The sequence below is a fragment of the Panthera tigris genome, chromosome A2, assembly GCF_018350195.1.
Source record: "Panthera tigris isolate Pti1 chromosome A2, P.tigris_Pti1_mat1.1, whole genome shotgun sequence".
In the NCBI taxonomy this organism is placed as follows: Eukaryota; Metazoa; Chordata; class Mammalia; order Carnivora; family Felidae; genus Panthera; species Panthera tigris.
In genome coordinates, this window is record NC_056661.1 from 36,360,369 (window position 1) to 36,380,507 (window position 20,139).

At 39.8% G+C, this 20,139-nt stretch overlaps 1 protein-coding gene across 4 annotated transcripts in view; it reads right to left on the bottom strand.

Moving 5' to 3' along the window:
• The window catches only part of FRMD4B (FERM domain containing 4B), a 322,570-nt gene that overhangs the window by 207,349 nt on the left and 95,082 nt on the right, over window positions 1–20,139 (bottom strand). For all 4 annotated transcript variants that reach the window (XM_042979399.1, XM_042979398.1, XM_042979397.1 and 1 more), the window contains exon 2: window positions 12,923–13,049. The gene's annotated coding sequence lies outside the window, so the exon portion shown is untranslated. The remainder of the gene's footprint in view (window positions 1–12,922; window positions 13,050–20,139) is intronic.

Consider the following 20,139-nt stretch of genomic DNA (forward strand, 5'->3'; position numbering starts at 1 on the left):
TGTTATCATCTCTCCTCAGTAGTCAATTTTTCATTTACAGTATTTCCATAATGCTTTCTTAACAATTAGCCAATGTATCAGTGTCACTTTCTCCTCACGCTTCCCCAAGCACATCGCTTTCTTTGCAAAAGCAGTATTGGTCAGAGAGGACATCGAGTACACGTGAATCAATTCTGCTGCCATTAGAGTGTGGACGGAGTTCAATTCAGCAGGAAACAGAAGCTAGAGAATTGGCGGTTCAGTTGAACTTGCTCACCATTTTGAGCCCCATTCCCCTGAGGGCAAGCGCGACCTTGTCCCGGCTGTGGCAGTCGCGTACTCTGTTCACACAGCGCACCCCGCTGGCCACTGCGGAAAGTTCACCTCCCGTGCACAATTTTAAAATTAAATATTGACTGCTGGTCTACCACCTACATTTCATCTCTAATCAACTTGGAATTCAAGAACCAGGGCCATCTTTTGCCCCCACCTTTCATGAGGGCTTCGGCTGAAACACCAGTGCTTTAGAAGAGGAATAATAACAATAGTATCATTTAATAAGTGAATTAGTTACATGTCCCATTCCATTAAATCCACCCAATCATGGTACAAAATAGATACACAATAACGTTAATTTTATAAATGAACCACAACACGATAGGTATTATTATTGCCTCTATTTTTCAGGAGGTTTGGAGAGGTGAAGGAGAAATTCGCCAAAGGCTCTAAAATAATTAAGTAGGCAGCAAAGAGTGGAACCCCATCTAATTCCAGAGTTCAAGCTTAGTGACTACAAAGTATTGCCCTTCTTATTCGTGAATGCTAAAAGAAAAAAAACAAAAACAAAAAACACCTGAAAGATGACAATTCATTTCAAAGCCTACCATAACAGGTTAGGCCCTTTAATGCCTGATACTTGCTAAAGTTCGACAGAGAGCAGAGGCTATTTCCTGAGCAGCTTGTACAAAGTCAACTCCAAGGACATGCTAATCAAAATGGGGCATAAGCACATGATATCCATATCAGTCAGAAGTTAAACAACAGAATGGGCCAAATTTAAGCCTCTTGCACATGCTGCGATGTAACAAGCCTCCTGTTCCAATAAGGTACAGTATCTTTCCAGTGCTCTATGGATAAGGTATGGATAAGGCTCGGATGGGCTTATAATGGAGACTTTCATTATTGTGGAGCTAAAGTAGACTTAAAAATTTTTTTTTCAAGTTTATTTATTTTGAGAGAGCATGTGCACAAGTGGGGGTGGGGCAGAGAGAGAATTTTAAGCCGGCTCCATACTTTCAGCACAGAGCCCAACGCGGGGCTTGAACCCACGAACTGTAAGATCATGACCTGAGCCAAAACCAAGAGTCGGACACTCAACTGACTGAGCCACCCAGGTGCCCCCAAAATAGGCTTTTTAAAACGTGTGTGTGTGTCTGTGTCTGTGTTTTCAGTAGAGGCTACCAGAGATTACATTCATCTGAGAGAGTCAACACAGAAGGTTCCAGAGGTAGGTGGAATTTAGATCCTAAGCTTGGATGAAAGGATTTTTCCATTCTCATTAATAGCAACCCATTGGTAATGCCTGCCTGGGGCCCAGTGTCAGGAACTACTGTGGGACTGGTTCTGAGTTTTACAAAGAAAGCATGCTTTGCTGATTAATAAAGTGTGCCCTGGCAAGTGACATGAGGGTGACACATTTACTGCACATTTAATCATGACTAGAACATTCATGGAACTGCCATATTGGTTCACCACCACAGAGGTACCTCAGAACTGCCAGCCAGGACTGAGAGGAAAGATCACAGTGCAGACCTGGGAAATTTAAATTAGAGAATAATTTAACCTGTGAAAACATTAAGGTGTATGGGATTTATCCTCAGATGTGAGAAGGTAAGCCCATAGATGCTCTTGGGGGTCAAGATGACAGACAGGTCACTTGGCTAAGAAACAGGAGTGGAAAAAGGCAAGCAATATGGCTGACAACTTGTATTCCATACTGGCCCAGGAGAGTTTAGCAGACTTGCTATTTCTTCAGCTCAGCCTCATGGATTTGGGAAGTGTGACTATAGAACTTCTCATTTTTCTTATTTCTTTTCTTCATCATTTGAAAGGTTTTAGCAAAGTCTGCTTCAAAATGTCTGCCTGTCTCATGGGTGCTGAGGGAAAATAAAGTTTTGGCCAATGTTTGTCAGAATATAAATGGGAGGGGAGTGCCCCCTGGTGGTAGATTTGGAAAATCCCTAGTTATGTCCCAGATTCCCAAAAGTGTTCCAGGAAGCACTCAACTGCTCATGCTCTTCCATGGGAGCACTAGTGGTAAAAGAACCCTGGGAAACAACTGTATATTATATAACATATACTAATATATTATTTAACATAATACATATGATTTCCCTTTCTTGGCAATTCACAATATTAAAAAAAATTGTTAATGTTTATTTATTTTTGAGAAAGAAAGACAAGAGGGTGAGTGGGGGAGGGGCAGAGGGAGAGAGAGACAGAATCCGGAGCAGACTCCAGTCTCTGAGCTGTAAGCAAACAGCCCGATGCGGGGCTCGAACTCATGAACCGTGAGATTATGACCTGAGCTGAGTCAGATGCCTAACCCACTGAGCCATCCAGGAGTCCCAACACAATGTTTATTAGTATGTTAATCCCTAAGAAGTCCCACAGTAAAGAAATTCTAACTCTTTGTAATTCACCATATCCTAAATTTGTTTGAACATAAACATGATTATTTTTTAAATTAATGTAAGGTTGTGGGAAGCATGAATCTTAGGATGAAAGAAAGAATATAAGAATCTTCTTTCAATATGGAGATATTCTTTCCAGAGCTTTTTCCCTGATAAAGCTTAGAAAACTTACATTTTTGTGTATAGCATTTTCTTGCACCTCCTTCAAGATTGGCATTACTAAAAAGCCAGGTAAATGTTGAAGAATAATTTCCAGCTGGAGATAAATTATTTACATATTTCAAGGCACAAGCTTTTACTGAAGAAAAGCTAAAAGAGTATCAATACTCTTAAGCTTTCCAGATATAACCACCCAGTAGAAATTCTAGGCATGCTCCCCCAGTATATAGACAGCTCCCCTGATACTACTAGATGGGAAAATGTAGTGGCTCAGAGTACTGTGGGCTCTAGAACCATCTTTCCAGGGTTTGACAGCCAGCTTTACCTCTCACCAACTGTGTAACCTTGGGCATGTTACATAACCTCTCTGTTCTCCACGTCCTTTCTCATCTCTGAAATGGAAATAACGGCCTTTCCTAGCTCTGTTGAAGATTAAATGAGTTAATATGTGTAAAGTCTTTAAAGAATGCCTGTGAGGTGGCTGGTAATTTCTTTCTGAAGCGGCACTACTAAAGTCAGAAGTATCATTTAAAGGATCACTTAAAAGGAAAATAATTTTTTTCCCTTTGAAAATATTGCTCTTTCATTTTGGGCCATGAGACCATTAGGAAATTTTGGCTATCACTAAAGTGCATTAGGGTGGTAATTTAGCTATTTTTTTTTTTATTTGGAAACATTCGGAAATTTTTCCTCTTAATGTTATTTCGAAGTTGTGGTAAAACACATGTGAGATGAAAGTTACCATTCTAGCCATTTAAGTGTAGGGTTTTGTGGCAGTAAGTACATTTATATTGTTGGACAATCATCATCACCATCCTTCTCCAGAACATTTTCGTCATCCCCAAATGCCACTCTGTAGCCATGAAGCAGTGACTCCTCATTTTCCCCTTCCCCCCAGCCCGTGGCAACCACTATTCCACCTCTGTCTCTATGAATTTGACTAGTCTGGGAACCTCATATAAACGGAATCATACAATATTTGTCCTACTGTGTCTGGCTTGTTTCACTCGGCATAAAGTCCTCAAGGTTCTTCCATATTGTACCATGTGCCAGAATTTTCTTCCTTTTTAAGGCTGAATAGTATTCCATTGTATGTATAGACCACATTCTGTTTATCAATTCACCTGTCAATGGATGCTTGGCTTGTTTCTACCATTGGTGGTTGTGAGTAATGCTATGAATATTGGTGTACAAGTATCTGTTCAAGAAGTCTCCGCTTACAATGCTTTTAGGTATACACTCAGTGATGGACTGCTGGATCATATGGTAATTCTAGCTTAACATTTTTTATTTCAAAAAATTTCTTTAATGTTTATTTATTTTGAGAGAGAGAAAGAGCGAGGGGAAGCGTGAGCAGGGGAGGGGCAGAGAGAGGAGGAGTGAGAGCATGTCAAGGGCAGGGCTCGAATTCACAAACCATGAGATCACGACCTGAGCCCAAATCAAAAGTCGGACGCTTAACCAACTGAGCTACCCAGGCACTCTAATTCTAGTTCAATTTTTTTTGAAGAATGGCCATACTGTTTCCCACAGTGACTGCACCATTTCACATTCCCACCAATGCACAGGATTCCAATTTATCCACAGCCTTACCAGCACTTTTTAAAAATACATATATAATAGCCATTCTAATGGATGAAGTGGTATCTTATTATGGGATTTGATTTGCATTTTCCTAATGATCGTTTAACATTTTTAAATGGTTTTCAAGCAGACTTCCATACGAAGGACACATATTTTAATCTCTATCATTCATTTGACATTTAGATATTCCTATATTTGTATATATCTTTGATGATTTTAAAGTTATTTCTTGCTTTGAAGGGAATAAAAGAACTTGCATCTGTTTTCTATTTATTTTAATTAAAGAAAATGTTTAACAGTTAACTTTGAAGAATGGAAGTGAGAGCCTTTAATATTCAACATCATAAAATACATTTCCTGTTTGACTATCTTTACATAAATCATGCAATAATTTTGAAATAAAAACATTTTTAAAAATAAGAAAATTTAAAAAATAAGAACCATCATTTTGTGAGACTTCGGAGCCAAAAGAGAGTCTGTTTGTTTCTTTGTTTTAACCAAACTTCAGCAGGAAATTTGAGTACCAGCAGAAACACATCAAATTCCTCAACATTTAGTGTTCTAAATTTCTTTTTTAAGATTTATTTATTTTTGAGACAGAGAGAGACAGAGCATGAACGGGGGAGGGTCAGAGAGAGAGGGAGACACAGAATATTAAACAGGCTCCAGGCTCTGAGCTGTCAGCATGGAGCCCGACGTGGGGCTCGAACTCCCGGACCACGAGATCATGACCTGAGCCGAAGTCGAGGCTTTTAGCCGGCTGAGCCACCCAGGAGCCCCTTAACATTTAGTGTTCTGCATGCCGGTCAGTCTCCAGGTATCTCTTTCAAACCCGGTTACTCACACCTAATGATTGCCTATTACATGCTTGAGAACATGCTTAAGTTATTTGTTTGCTTTTGAATGTATTAATTATTATATTTTTCCTTAAACATACTTTAACCAGGCTGTTTTTTTTCAAATTGTAGAAGCTACATATATTCCAGAGCTAAAAAATAAGCAAACAAACTTACTGGCTTCTAACTATGGAAAAGAAAACTATCCAAATTAAAGTAATAAATACTTAAATTAATATCTACAAAAATTAATGTATTGTCAAACTTTGTTAGTTGATAAAGTGTAGCTTATATTAAATTACATTATGTTTTAAAGTAATTTCAAGTTACATTTTTTACTTGGTATGAATCATCAAGGATACATGATGAATCCTGAAGAACTATAGCCAATAATAAACTAAATGAGTTTCTTATAATAAATAATTTCAAAATGAATTAAAAAAGTCCTTAAAAAGGGAAGAGAGTAAAAGATTATCTTTAATGTGGGATACATGTGAGTTTTGATATGCTTGATATCGTGTAGGGTATCTAAATGTAAAAATTGTGAGGGCTGACAAATATCCTTAGATGTCCCTCACCGTAATAATTCAAATTAAAACAAATTAAACACATCAAGGGGCACCTGGGTGGCACAGTCGGTTGACTGTCCAACTTTGGCTCAGGTCCCGATCTCACAGTCTGTCAGTTCGAGCCCCGCATTGGGCTCTGTGCTGACAGCGCAGAGCCTAGAGCCTGCTTCAGATTCTGTCTCCCTCTCTCCCTGCCCCTCCCTTACTCACACTCTGTCTCTCTCTCTCTGAAAAAGAAATAAACATTAAAAAAAATTTTTTTTAAACAAACAAAAAAACCCCCAAAGTAAACACATCAAAAAAACCTCTCCTCTTCAAGACACCATTCAGAAAAAGAGAAAACAAGGTAGATACTGGGAGAAAATATTTGCAAAGCAGACATCTGAGAAAGGACTTGCATCCAGAATATATAAAGAACTCTCAAATTCAATAAGAAAACAAAACACCTGGGGTGCCTGGCTGGCTCAGTCAGTAGAGCATCTGACTCTTGATCTTGGGATTGTGAGTTCAAGCCCCATGTTGAGTGTAGAGATCACTTAAATAAATAAAACTTAAAAAACAAAACAAAACACCGACTTTTTAAAAATGCACAAAAGATTGAATCAGTTCACTGAGAAAATATACAGATGGCCAGTTAGAATGTGAAAAGATATTCAGCATCAGTCATCTTTAGGGAAAAGCAAGTTAAAACCACAACGAGTTATTACTACATACCTATCAGAATGGATGAAATGGAAAAAGACTGGTCATACCATCTACTGATAAGAAGGTGAAGGAACTGGAACTCTCTTTCAGGGCAGGTGGGAATGTAAACTGGTACAACCACTTAAGAAAACAGTGTGACAATTTCTCAAAAAGCTGACATATACCTACCATAGGATCCAGCCATTCTACTCCTAGATATTTACCCAAGAGAGCTGAAAGCCTATTTTCACATAAAGACTTATACATGAATATGCGTGGTAGCATTATTTGTAATAGTGAAAAACTGGAAATAACTCAAACACCCATCAATGGTGAATAACTCAACAAATGGAGGTTATTCAGGTAATGGAATACGATTCAACAATATAAAGTAATGGAACATCATACACGGTACAACATGGATGAATCTCAAAATAATTATGCTGAGTGAAAGATGCCAGACAAAACAATTTGTAGTGTAGGATTTCATTCATATAAAATTGTAGGAAACACAAACTAATACACAGTGATAGAAACAAGATCAGTGGTTGCCTGGGGTAAGAGAGGAGTGGGATAGGGCAGGAAGGACAGATTACAAAGGCGCATGAGGAGACTAAAGAATGATGGATGTTTTCATTAACTTGATTATGGTGATGGCTTCATGAGTATAAACATATGCCAAAACTTATCAGGCTGCCCACTTTATTTTTTTTATTTTTTATTTTTTGGCTTCTCAGCTCTGAGCTGCTGCTTATTTTATTGCCTAAGCAGTGCCAAACATCCAACAAAAAGCAAGACACTTAAGAGTTCTCAGAGGATCCTCTTTCTTAATTATATTTGAAAATATTTTGCCAGTTTCATCTTCCCCCTCATCCTTCTCTTTGCCTTTTTTTGTTTCCTTGAGACATAACTGACATACAGCTCTGTGTAAATTTAAGGTGGACGGCATAATGACTGGACATACACACGTTGTGAAATTATTACCAGGGTAAGTTTAGTTAGCATCTCCTTCCTCATAGAGTTACAACATGTTTTCCTCAAATTTGACACTTTGTTTTAATTTATTTTTTTCTAAAGTAAACTCTGCACTCAACCTGGAGCTCGAACTCATGACCCCCATGCTCTACTGACTGAGCCATCAGGCACTCCTCAAATTTTACCCTTTAAATATGTGCAGTTTAATTGCTGGTCAGTTCTGCCTTAATAAAGCTATTAGAAAGCCCTTAATTGTAACAATTAAACATGGCACAGGCATATAAAGAAGTAAGTAATCTCCACTCATCTGACACCATTCATGAGATTATCTCCTTGAGGTTTCCAACATGAAGTGCATGCCCTTCCATATATTCTCTTTACTTATATGAACCTGTGACTACGTTATAGGGTTTACACATTTTGCAAAATGGATGACCCATTCAAATGCTATTTTCACGGAATTTTATCATGGTTAAAAAAATCTCTTATTATGCATGAAAACTTCTGGGTGTTCTGATATTAAGTCTCATTACTTCATAGCCAACATGCCTTAGATGCTTTACCAACAAAGGGGATGTAAAACTACAAATAGAAGCAGTTTCCTTTGCAGGAAATTACTAGATAGAGGAGTTGGTCTTCTTTGAGGGAGGGATAAGATCAAGTTCTTTCTATATCGAGAGCCTGTTTTCCACAAGATGTAGTTTAATTTAGAAAAGGAAAACTATTTCTTGTTTTAAACTGTAATTAAATTCTCACTCCAGGTTAAACATTGCACACACAGGGATGTTATATGTGAGCACATTCAATTGGAAACAGACCTTTCAGGATTGTTTTTGGTTATAAACTGGAAAATGGTACCAACTCTAGGGTTTTACCACAGGTCAGGATGACTTTTTAAAAAAAAAACCCTTCAATTGAAAAAATGTTAAAATCTATGCTTACTGTGAAAAATGCAAAAAATATACAAGGATAGGGGATAAAATTTTCTTCTCTTCTGCTCTGCCCCTAATTCCATCTGTTAGACAATCACTGTCAACAATCTGAAGGTAACTTTCCAGACTATATGGTGCCTGTGGGCACACGTGTGTGTGGGCCTGCTTTTATTTTTTGTCTGCTCATTTACTTTTTCTCTCAAGTTTTAAAAAATTCTGATAAAATAGATATGACATAAATCTGCCATTTTCATCTTTTTTAAATGTACAATTTGTTGCCGTTAATTTCATTCACAATGTTGTGCAACCATCACCACTATTTACTTCCAAGACTTTTTCATCACCCCAAACAGTAATCCCATTAAGCCCATTAATCATTAATGCCCCATTCCTCCCTTGTCCCAACTCCTGGTAATCTCTACTTGCTCTATGAATTTGCCTAGTCCAGATAATTCATATAAGTTGAATCATACAGTGTTTATCCTTTTGTGTCACTTATTGTAATGTTTTCACTTTTTTTGTTTTCCCCTTTTTTAATGTTTATTTCGTTTGAGAGAAAGATAGAATGTGAGTGGGGGAGGGGCGGAGAGAGGGAGAGGGCGAGAATCCCAAGCAGGCTCTGTGCTATCAGCACAGAGCCCAACATGGGGCTCGAACTCATGAACCGTGAGATCATGACCTGAACCGAAATCAAGAGTTGGACACTTAACCGACTGAGCCACTCAGGCACCCCTGTTTTCAAGATTTATGCATATTGTAGCATGTATCAGAACTTCATTCCTTTTTATGGCGGAAGAATATTCCATCGAAGACCAAATTTTGTTTATCCATTCATCTGCTGATGGACACTTAAGTTGTGTTCATTCGCTTTTGACAGACATGATCATAATATACACAATTTCAGGAGCTTTTCCCCTTTCAGTTAATACATTTCAGGGGCTACCTTGTCCTATTGGATGGAAATACCACCACTTATTTACTACTCTTCTATTAGTAGACACATAAACTGCTGCCATATTTTTGCTATTAAAACAGCACTAGAGCGAATGTACTTGTGCATACAGTGTTTTGTATTCAGACCAGTTTGTCTGGAAGACAAACTCTTAAAAGTTCTATTATCTGGTCAATGCGAATGTGCATTTAACATTTTGACAAATACTGCCAAGTTAGCTTCCAAAAATATGGCCACTGTTGACAGTCTCATCGCCAGTGATCATGAGAGCCTTTTTGTCCATGTCTTTCCCACAAGGGGTATTTAGAACTTCTTTCATTCTTGCCAGTTTGACAGGTGCACTTGGTTATTTATTTATTTATTTATTTTTAATTTTTTTTTTTTAACATTTATTTATTTTTGAGACAGAGAGAGACAGAGCATGAACAGGGGAGGGGCAGAGAGAGAGGGAGACATAGAATCTGAAATGGGCTCCAGGCTCTGGGCTGTCAGCACAGAGCCCGACGCGGGGCTCGAACTCACGGATCGTGAGATCGTGACCTGAGCCGAAGTCGGCCGCTTAACCGGCTGAGCCACCCAGGCGCCCCTGCACTTGGGTTATTTAAATAAGGTATACTATAATCAGGCCTGATATTCAATAGCAATGCATACATGCAGCTGCACTTAATATTAAAATACAAAATTTTCTCCGTAGTGTTGGGCAACCGATCACTGCCCTGAGCCCTACCCTCGAACCCCGCCCATCTCCACACAATCCAGCAACTGAAGGGAAACACCCTGCCCGGCACTACGGCCTATACCCATTTAAGTTGGTCCTTATTTGTGCTGTGCAGTTAATGTTAAGAATCTTTCTCCTGCTTCCATGAGTCATATTTTTTTGTGAGACCCATTGATTATCTCCTTGCTCTAATTCTGAATCTCTAGTCCTGTAAAGCGATCATCTGTCTCAATTACAACACCTGTGCTCCTGAGATCAGGGACCCTGTCCTTCTCATTCATTTTTTCACTCCCAGAATGTTTTTCAAGTACATCAGATACAGTAGTTGCTGGACCAGGATCCCAGAACCTTATTGTGAAAACATCATCCCAGCCTCATAGGACGTACAGACCAGTAAGAAAGGTAGGAAAAATAACTGAGTACGCAAATAAAGAAAATAATCCCCACTAAGAATGAGTGTCCTAAAGGAAACAGGCTCTGATGACAAGTTAATGAATGATTAACTTCTGCCCTCATTGCCTATCTGTATGTCCTTTCTTATACCTACTTTATTTTCTTTTAAAAATTAGGGGCGCCTGGGTGGCTCAGTTGGTTAAGCCTCCGACTTCAGCTCAGGTCACGATCTCACAGTCTGTGAGTTCGAGCCCCGCATCAAGCTCTGGGCTGATGGCTCAGAGCCTGGAGCCTGCTTCCGATTCTGTGTCTCCCTCTCTCTCTGCCCCTCCCCCGTTCATGCCCTGTCTCTCTCTGTCTCAAAAATAAATAAACGTTAAAAAAAAATTAAAAAAAAAAAATTAAAAAAAATTTTTTTTAACATTTATTTATTTTTGAGAGACAGAGTGAGACAGAGCACGAGTGGTGGAGGGGCAGAGAGAGGGGGTTACACAGAATCCAAAGCAGGTTCCAGGCTCTGAGCTGTCAGCACAGAGCCCGATGCAGGGCTCAAACTCACAAACTGTGAGATCATGACCTGAGCCGAAGTCAGACGCTTAACCCATTGAGCCACCCAGGCGCCCCACTTATACCTACTTTAAATAGCCAAGCTCATCGCCTGTCAGACTGGCAAGGATGAGAAAATTTTTGAATGCCCCTTGTTGCAAGGATATGGACAAAAAGACCCTCAAAGTTAGTGTTGATGAGAATGACAACAAATGTAACAGTGATATTTTTGGAAGACAGTGTCATGGGTCGGGGGGGGGGCAGTGGTTCTTCTTAGTAGACAGGTCTGAGACAGAAAGGAAAGTGCAAAGGAGTCAGGTGCAGGGAGAGAGAGTACACAGGCTGCACTGGGTAGTGTGTGCAAAGGCTCACGGGTAGTGTGTGCAAAGGATCTGTTGTGATTGAAAGGGTCAGGAACAAGGTATGAGTGAGCCCAGAATGCAAGTGGGAGAGGTTGGAGATAAATCCGGCTAGGGCCGGATCACACCGTGCCTTACAGATTGCAGCCAAGAGTCTGAGATGACCTGCTTTGTAATTTAAGATCCTACACCACTTAAGTTTATATTCTCCAATTGTTCCCGAAGCACCTAAGTGACTATGAGTTTGAGAGACACATTGAGCACCCTGCAGCTTTCTCTTATCCTTCCTAGTGCTCGTGGGTTCCCAAGATAGCAGCGTGGACCGTGCATACGCACCCAGGGTGAGACATATTCGCCTTCACTTCCTCTGCACCCTTTCGGCTCCTCCACCTCTCTGCTCCACAGAAAACAACAGAGATTTCCATCTCTGAAGGACACTTTACTCAAGGATAAAATCAGCCACTAATTATTGAGCACTTTCTATGTGCTCACCATTCTCCCAAGTGCTTTGTATAATATTAACTCATTTCGTCCACGTATCCTCATCTACCCAAGAAAACGGAGGCGAAGGAAGATGAGCCATTTTGACCACAGTCATAGAAGTGGTCAGTGGAAGACCAAGAATCTTGAGTTCATGTCTTTGACTGCTCAAGGATAGTCCTCTCCAGCCGGGCTGGTGCGTGGAAATTGCAATCCACCTCTTTATTTCACTCAAGGAAGCATTTTGAGAGACTGTGTAAATGCTGTCCTTAACTGTTGTACATTCTGCTTGGATACAACTCATACTTTTCACATTATACATCAATCTCCCTCAAATCAAATATGGACTGTGTCAAATATGGATTTCTGAGATCACCTAATGTAGAAACATCCTGAGACATCATAGGCTAGCACTGGCCACGAGCCTGGCAGTTTGGTTTCCAGTTTGGGCTGCCACTGAAATATTTCAATTTCCCTCTTATTTTATTGTAAAAAGCCATGGAAAATAGGGGAAAGACCCAAAGGACTAACACTAAAGGTACAGAGCACACCTGTACTACAAGAAAGCTAAGGATGAAAATCACTGCATGTATAAAAATAATCAACTATTAGCTTGCTCAATTGTCCTCTGGACTTAAGCCAGTCAGTGCTCAACTGAGAACAAAAAGATAATAACTTTACAACTGTGTGTATAAAATATTGGAAATATATTGTAGGAAATGTGTCAATGGCACAGCACAGTTAGTTAGTACATTGGTTATTTTGGCTTTTGTTTCTTTTGCTTTCTGAAAAGAGAACCCCTTTGTAAAAGGTAAGTCTATTTTTCAACTTTTGGGCAGCTAGCTTTTATTTGAGAGTAAGGAATTAACTGTATTTACTAATTTTCTTCCTCATTTCTAGAACACAGATATTTTGATGGTAGATCATATTATGTATCCTATCCTATCCTATCCTATCCGATCCTATCCCCACTTGGTAAGTCTATGTACACTCACACACATACATGTAGAAACCCACTTTCCTGTTCAGCATCAGAGTTCAGCATTTATAGGTGTCCACTTACCTTTACTAGTAGGTATTCTTCTGACTTCCTCTTGCTTTCACTGTAATAATCTTCGGATTTTGTTTGCCATGCATAGTTGTCATCTTTTTCTTTCACACATTCTTTCTTCAGGATTTCTCACCAAAGCCTGTAACCCAGAAAAGAGACGCTCCTTAATTTCTGTAGGCACACAGGAAAGAACTAGAGTTCTCAAATCAGTGACACTTCTAATTTATTTCTAGTTTTCCCTTGGCTGGCTACAGTTTAATCACCGTTTTAGAAATTTACCTAACGAGATTTAAAATAGAGCTATCTCGACATACAAATGAAATTGAGGCTGTTCTCAACAACTAAATGATTTGGCCTCTTACATAATGCATTTCATTGAATAGACAGTGTTACCGGCTCTGTAGAAGGAGATTCCGCAGGCCTGAAAGTTATCTACAGTAGTTGTAAATTCAGGGTGACAAAAGTGGGAGAAATCAATAAAGCATCACCGCAGAATCCATGTTACAGAATTACTGGAACCAGGATAGCACTCCCAAATCTCGTTTTTAACAGATGTCAGTTGTGGAGAGAATGAAGCACATGTCATGAATACTGATGAAATTTAGTGTGTGTCTTTCGCCCTAAGATGCTCATTTATATGTATTTGTCATTTTCTCTATAAAAGAAAAGGAAACAGCTATCCCTCGGAAGCTCTCCTTAAGTCAGGAAGTGCACTTCTTGTCAGCTGTGGGCCCAACTGTTTCACACCCAGGAGTGTGTAAAAAGTAGACAAGAAGGCGGAAGCAGCAGGTGTGGCATTCACTGTTTTGCCGTGTGGGTGAATAAAACTCGACTTGTCCAACCATCCCGCACTGCACCTCCCCATTCCACCTGAGCCTCAGCTCTCCCTGGACATGGACACAGGCGTGAAGTGGAAGATGGCGGCCGGAAGCAGAAAGAATTCAGGACAATTTGTTCATCAGCACCTTTGCTCCTGTCTCCTTACTGATGCCATATGATACACCCATCTTTTCTAACAGGAGCGAGATATTCCAGGGGCTCCACCACAATGAGAGCTGAGAGTTTCTTTTCTTTTTTTTTTTTAATGTTTATTTATTATATTGAAAGAAAGAGCATGAGTGGGGAAGGAGCGGAGAGAGGGAGACAGAGAATCTCTGCGCTGTCAGCAGAGAGCCTGATGCAGGGCTCGAATTCACAAACCATGAGCTCATGACCTGAGTCAGAACCAAGCGTTGGATGCTTAATGGACTGAGCCACCCAGGTACCCCAGCTGGGACTTTCTTGTGGGCAATATTTGCAGTATCCTTTTAGGACAAAAATAGATTTTAGGAGACAAACTAATTCACTTACCTTTGAATCTTAAAGCCAGTAGGACCCTAATTTTATGTGAGGCGTGTTAAATTCAATATTAAAATGCTAACAAAAAATTAAATTTAAATAGTGGGATCTAATGTTGATAGAGTGTAGCTATGGGACTGCAGTAATGGTTTGGGTAGGATGAAATCAGAATGAAGACCTCTCACATGCAGCCATCTCCTTAGACCCCGTGGCTTCCAGGGAAAATACTGGGTATAGAATATACGAGAGGGATAGTGTAGTCCCAGCCCCCACTTTACGGTAAGATAACTGAGGCTTCGAGAGAGGGAAGGGGACCTGCAGGAGAACCACATGGAGAACTGGCACCATCGTGACTCCGTACGTCTTCTGCTTTATCAAAACATCTCTCTACAACTTCCATGTGTCCACCAGGTTACAGAAGTTCCTGGACTGGGGGTTAGACCTTGTAAATAGTGATATAACAAGCAGCCTGGATCACAGGGCAGAAGAGAGAGAAAGGCAATCATTTATTGAGTGCCCACCATAAGCCATTTAGTGCGCAGGGCATAGCACTTACATTGCAGCTAATGCTTCCGGGAACTGTGAAAATCATATAGGAATCATTATCTTATGAAGATGAGGAAACTGAGTCATGGCAAGAGGATACTTTGTTTGAGGTGACACACAGCTAGCAAGTTCTTTGTTGTTTTTGTTTTTCTTTTTTTATTTTAATTCCCGTACAGTTAATATACAGTGTTGTAATAGTTTCAGGTGTATGATATAGTGATTCAACACTTCTATACATCACCTGGTGCTCATCACAAGTGGACTCCTTAACCCCCATCACCTATTTCACCCATCCCCCCACCTACCTCCCTTCTGGTAACCATTGATTTGTTCTCTTTTATTAAGAGTGTGCTTCCGGCGCCTGGGTGGCTCAGTCAGTTGAGCATCCGGCTTCAGCTCAGGTCATGCTCTTACGGTTCGTGAGTTCGGCCCCACATCGGGCTCTGTGCTGACAGCTTAGAGCCTGGAGCCTGCTTCCGATTATGTGTCTCCGTCTCTCTCTGCCCCTTCCCTGCTCACACTGTCTCTCTCTGCCTCTCAAAAAATAAAGAAAACTAATAAAAAAAAAAGAGCCTGCTTCTTAATTTGTCTCTCTTTTTTCCTTTGCTTATTTGTTTTGCTTCTTAAATTCCACATGAGTGAAATCCTATGATATTTGTCTTTCTCTGACTGATTTCTTTCTTTCTTTCTTTCTTTCTTTCTTTCTTTCTTTCTTTCTTTCTTTCTTTCTTTCTTTTTAAGCAGCAGGTAAAAGTTTATTAGAGTAAGATTAGAAAGGAAGAATAACAGGAAATCTCTCTTTACAGAGAGGGGACATTCGAAAGTGAATGACTTATTTCACTTAGCATTGTAATTTCTAGCTCCATCCATGTCGCTGCAAATGGCAATATTTCATTCCTTTTTATAACTGGATAGTATTCCATTTTATACACACACACACACACACACACACACACACACACACACACACACACCATGTCTTTATCCATTCATCTATTGATGGACACTTGGAATGCAAACTGGTGTTGCCATTCTGGAAAAACAGTGTGGAGTTTCATTAAAAAGTTAACAATAGAACTACCCTAGGAGCCAGCAGTCGCACGACTGGGTATTTACCCCAAAATACAAAAACACTAATTCCAAGGGATACATGCACCCTTATGTTTATAGCAACCTTATCTACAATAGCTAGTAAGTTCTTTGATTCCATGGCCCGATATACTCTGACTTCCTACCTGTAATGAGCAGCAACTGTAAACCCAGGAAATATGCATCTATTTGAAAACTCCAGATCCCAAGAATAGAAACGGAATGGATAGTGTTTTAAAGAAGACTAAAGAAGAGAACAGAGGAAAAGATAAGTTAAAAGCACTATGGGAGTATATTCAACAATTCAACTCTTAATGTGTAGGAGGGAAATGTCTTAAGATCTTTGAATATACCAAATATGCAAATGCAATTAGAACATATCATGTAACTTCACCCATAAAATTCAGTGAAGGATACTTGTCATATTAAGAACCTACAGGTGAGCAAATAAGTTCAAGGTCTCAGTGAGTTAGGATGCCTGAGATATGATCACCTCTTTGCTTAGGCTGTCATAACAAATGCCATATACTGAGTGGTTTGAACAGCCTTCACAGTTCTAGAGGCTGGAAGTCCAAGGTCAAGGTGGCAACAAGGTTTGGTTTCTCCTGAGGTGCATGTATCTTTTTGAATTAGTATTTTTATTTTCTTTGGGTATACACCTACCAGTGGAATTACCGGATCATATGGTAATTCTATTTTTAATATTTTGAGGGATGTCCATACTGTTTTCCACAGTGGTTATACCAGTTTGCCTTCCCATCAACAGTGCACGAAGGTTCCTTTTTCTCCACATTCTTGCCAACACTTGTTGTTTCTCATGTTGTTGATTTTAGCCATTCTTACAGGTGTGTGGTGATATCTCACTGTGGTTTTGCTTTGTATTTTTCTGATGATTAGTGACGTTGAGCATCTTTTCACAAGTTCATTGGCCATCTGTATATCATCTTTGGAAAAATGTTTATTCATGTCTTCTGCCCATTTTTAAATTGGATCATTTGTTTTTTGTGTGTGTTGAGTTGTAGAAATTCTTGGTATAATTTAGATATTAATTCCTTATTGGATACATCACTTGCAAATATTTCCCCCTATTCAGCAGGTTGTCTTTTCGTTTTGTTGCTGGTTTCCTTCACTGTGCAAAAGCTTTTTATTTTGGGGTAGTCCCAACAGTTTAACTTGCTTTTATTTCCCTTACCAAAGGAGACATCTAGAAAAATGTTTCTATGGCTGATGTCAAAGAGATTGCTGCCTATGTTTTCTTCTAGGAATTTTATGGTTTCAGGGGTCACATTTAGGCTTTGGTCCATTTTATTGTTATGTGTGGTATAAGACAGTGGTCCAGTTTCATTCTTTTGCATGTAGCTGTCCACTTTTCCCAATGCCATTTGTTGAAAATAAATGGATTATCCAATCCATTCCCATTGGATATTATTGCCTCCTCTGTCATAGATTAATTGGCCATATAATCATGGGTTTATTTCTGGGCTTTCTATTCTGTTCCATTGATCCACGTGTCTATTTTTGTGCCAGTACCATACTGTTTTGATTACAACAGCTTTGTAGTGTATCTTGACATATGGAATTGTGACACCTCCAGTTTTGTTCTTCTTTTCGAAGATTGCTGTAAAGGTCTTATTTTCACTTAATTACCTCTTCGAAGGCTTTCTCTCCAAATATAGTGACATTCTGAAGTATCGGGGGGTCAGAGCCTCAACATATGAATCTTAGGACACAATTAAGCCCATAGTGCCCACTAAGTAACTATTTCCGTTGCCACAGCAGTGCAAAGCCAGGTACTAGAAAAACGACAAACCTGCTACATGCCATCAACATTCAGCATCACCCATAAAGATTCGAAGCCCTCTGCTATTTGAATTCAGGCCCCTAAGGGTCTATTACAGGTTTTAAATTTTAAAAAATAAAGGTGGGAAAGGTCATGATTCAACAACCTTTGGTCACAACGATCTAAACCAGGGGTCAGAAAAGTATCACCTGCAAATTAAATCCAGCCTGCTGACTGTTTCTGCAGGTAAAGTTTTTTGGCACACAGTCACATCCAGTCATTTAAAGATTGCCTCTGGTCGCTCCGGAGCTACAATCACACAGCTGAATAGCTGTGCCAGAGACCCAAGACCAAAAGTATTTACTATCTGGCCTTTGACAGAGATAGTTTGCCAACTCCTGCTTTAATCTATGGTAGTCAGGTTTTTGTGTTTTTTTTTTATTGTAGGACTTTTCAGGGTCTGGAAAATATATGCTTCAAACTTCAAGGGGAGGATATACAGTAAAACTGCATCTTGCATTGGAAGTAATTTCTAAAGTCAGTTCAAACTGAAAACTGTGAATGATCAGAACGAACACTGGGAATCCCTTAGGGAAAGTGCCACACCATACAGTCTACCATCGCACGTCATCATCAATATGGCCAGGTTTTCCTTCAAAGTTGCAACAGATAAAATTGCTTTTGAGCACCACATGAAAGAGGTGGATTTCTTTATGGGTCCCTGTATAAAAACATGCCTGCGAATCGCCCTCGGCATGGTAAGACGCTTGAAGACCCTGAGAACTGCCAGGAGGGTCAGGATACCAACTCACACTAACGTCTTCAATTTGCCAAAGTTAAATATGCACTTGCTATGACTTTGCAGGAGGTGGTTGTTGTTGCTGTTGTTTGCACTGTTTCCCAATTTAACCTCTCCCATCTCATGCCCCCAAGCCCCCAGTGCCAGAAGCTTATAATAGGACCTGTGTTTCATGGCATGCATTTAAAGAAATGCAGAAATACTAAAAAACATGGATATTAGGGACCAATCAACTGAACAGAAGACATGTATGAGGCTTTCTTAACACTAATTATAAAAGAAGTGTAGGACAAAGTCGCAATAAGACACCACTTAATACCCATTAGGTGGGATATTTTTTTTTTAAGTGAAAAATAACAAATGTTGGTGAAAATGAGGAAAAGTTAGAACGCATTGCAGATGGGGATGTAAAATGGTGCAGCCTTTGTAGAAAATGATTTGAAAGCTCCTTAAAAAATTAAACATAAAATTACCATAAGATACAAGAATTCTACTTCTGGGTACATACCCCAAAGAACTGAAAGCAGACGGTTGTGCACCTGCTCATAGCTGCATTATATGTTATATTGTTCACAGTAGCCCAAAGGCAGGAGTAATCCAAGTGTCCACTGACAAGATAAATGGATAAACAAAACGTGGTACATACATACAATGGAGCAGTATCCATTTTTAAACAGAATGGAATCCTGATACATGCTACATTGTGGATGCATTTTAAAAACACTATGGTAACTGGAATGAACCAGATGCAATAGGACAAATATTGTATGATTTCACTTGCATGCGGTGCCTTGAGTAGTCAAATTCATACAGATGGAGAGTAGAACAGAGGTTATCAGAGCATATGGGACTGAGGAATGGAAGTGATTGTTTAATGGGCACAGAGTTTCAATTTGGAGTGATGAAAAAGGTTCTGGAGACCGATGGCAATGAAGGTTTTACAACACTGTGAATGTACTTAACGCTGCTGAACTGCACATTTAAAAATAGTCGGAAAGGTAAACTTTTTTTTAAAGCTTATTTGAGAGAGGAAAGAGCACAAACAAGGGAAGGGCAGAGAGAGAGACAGACAGAGAGAGAATCTCAAGCAGGCTCCACACTGTCGGTGCAGAGCCCGTAACAGGGCTCCATCCCACAAACCGTGAGATCATGACCTGAGCCAAAACCAAGCGTCGGACACTTAACCAACTGAGCCACCCAGGTGACCCTAGGATGGTAAAATTTACATTATGTATATTTTACCACAATAAAAAATGCTCCAGAAAAAAAATAAAAAAGAAATGTAGGAGCGTAATTGCAGGGATGGGGATAGAGAGGGCTTAAATTGTTTATACAGAATGTCTCATTCTGCTAAAAAAAAAAAAGGCAGCCAACAAATCTTTGGCCTGCTTAGGTGACAACATCATAGCTTGGAAGACAGAGGAAGCAATAAAGGGAAGTGTTATTCCAGAAAGACCTTTAGGTGATAGAGAAATGAAGCAGAAAAGTGGTCACGTGCCCTTGGAGTTCAAAGTAGTATTGGCAGGGATGCTGGGGTCCTCAGTTGGCTCCTCCCGGGCCCGAGTTTTCTTCCAGCACAGCCTCACTGCCCCCTTGTCCCATGCTCACTCCCATGCTCACCCTTCCATTCGCCCCATCCACTGTCCACTCAGCAGCCTGAGTGCTGGCGAAAATACA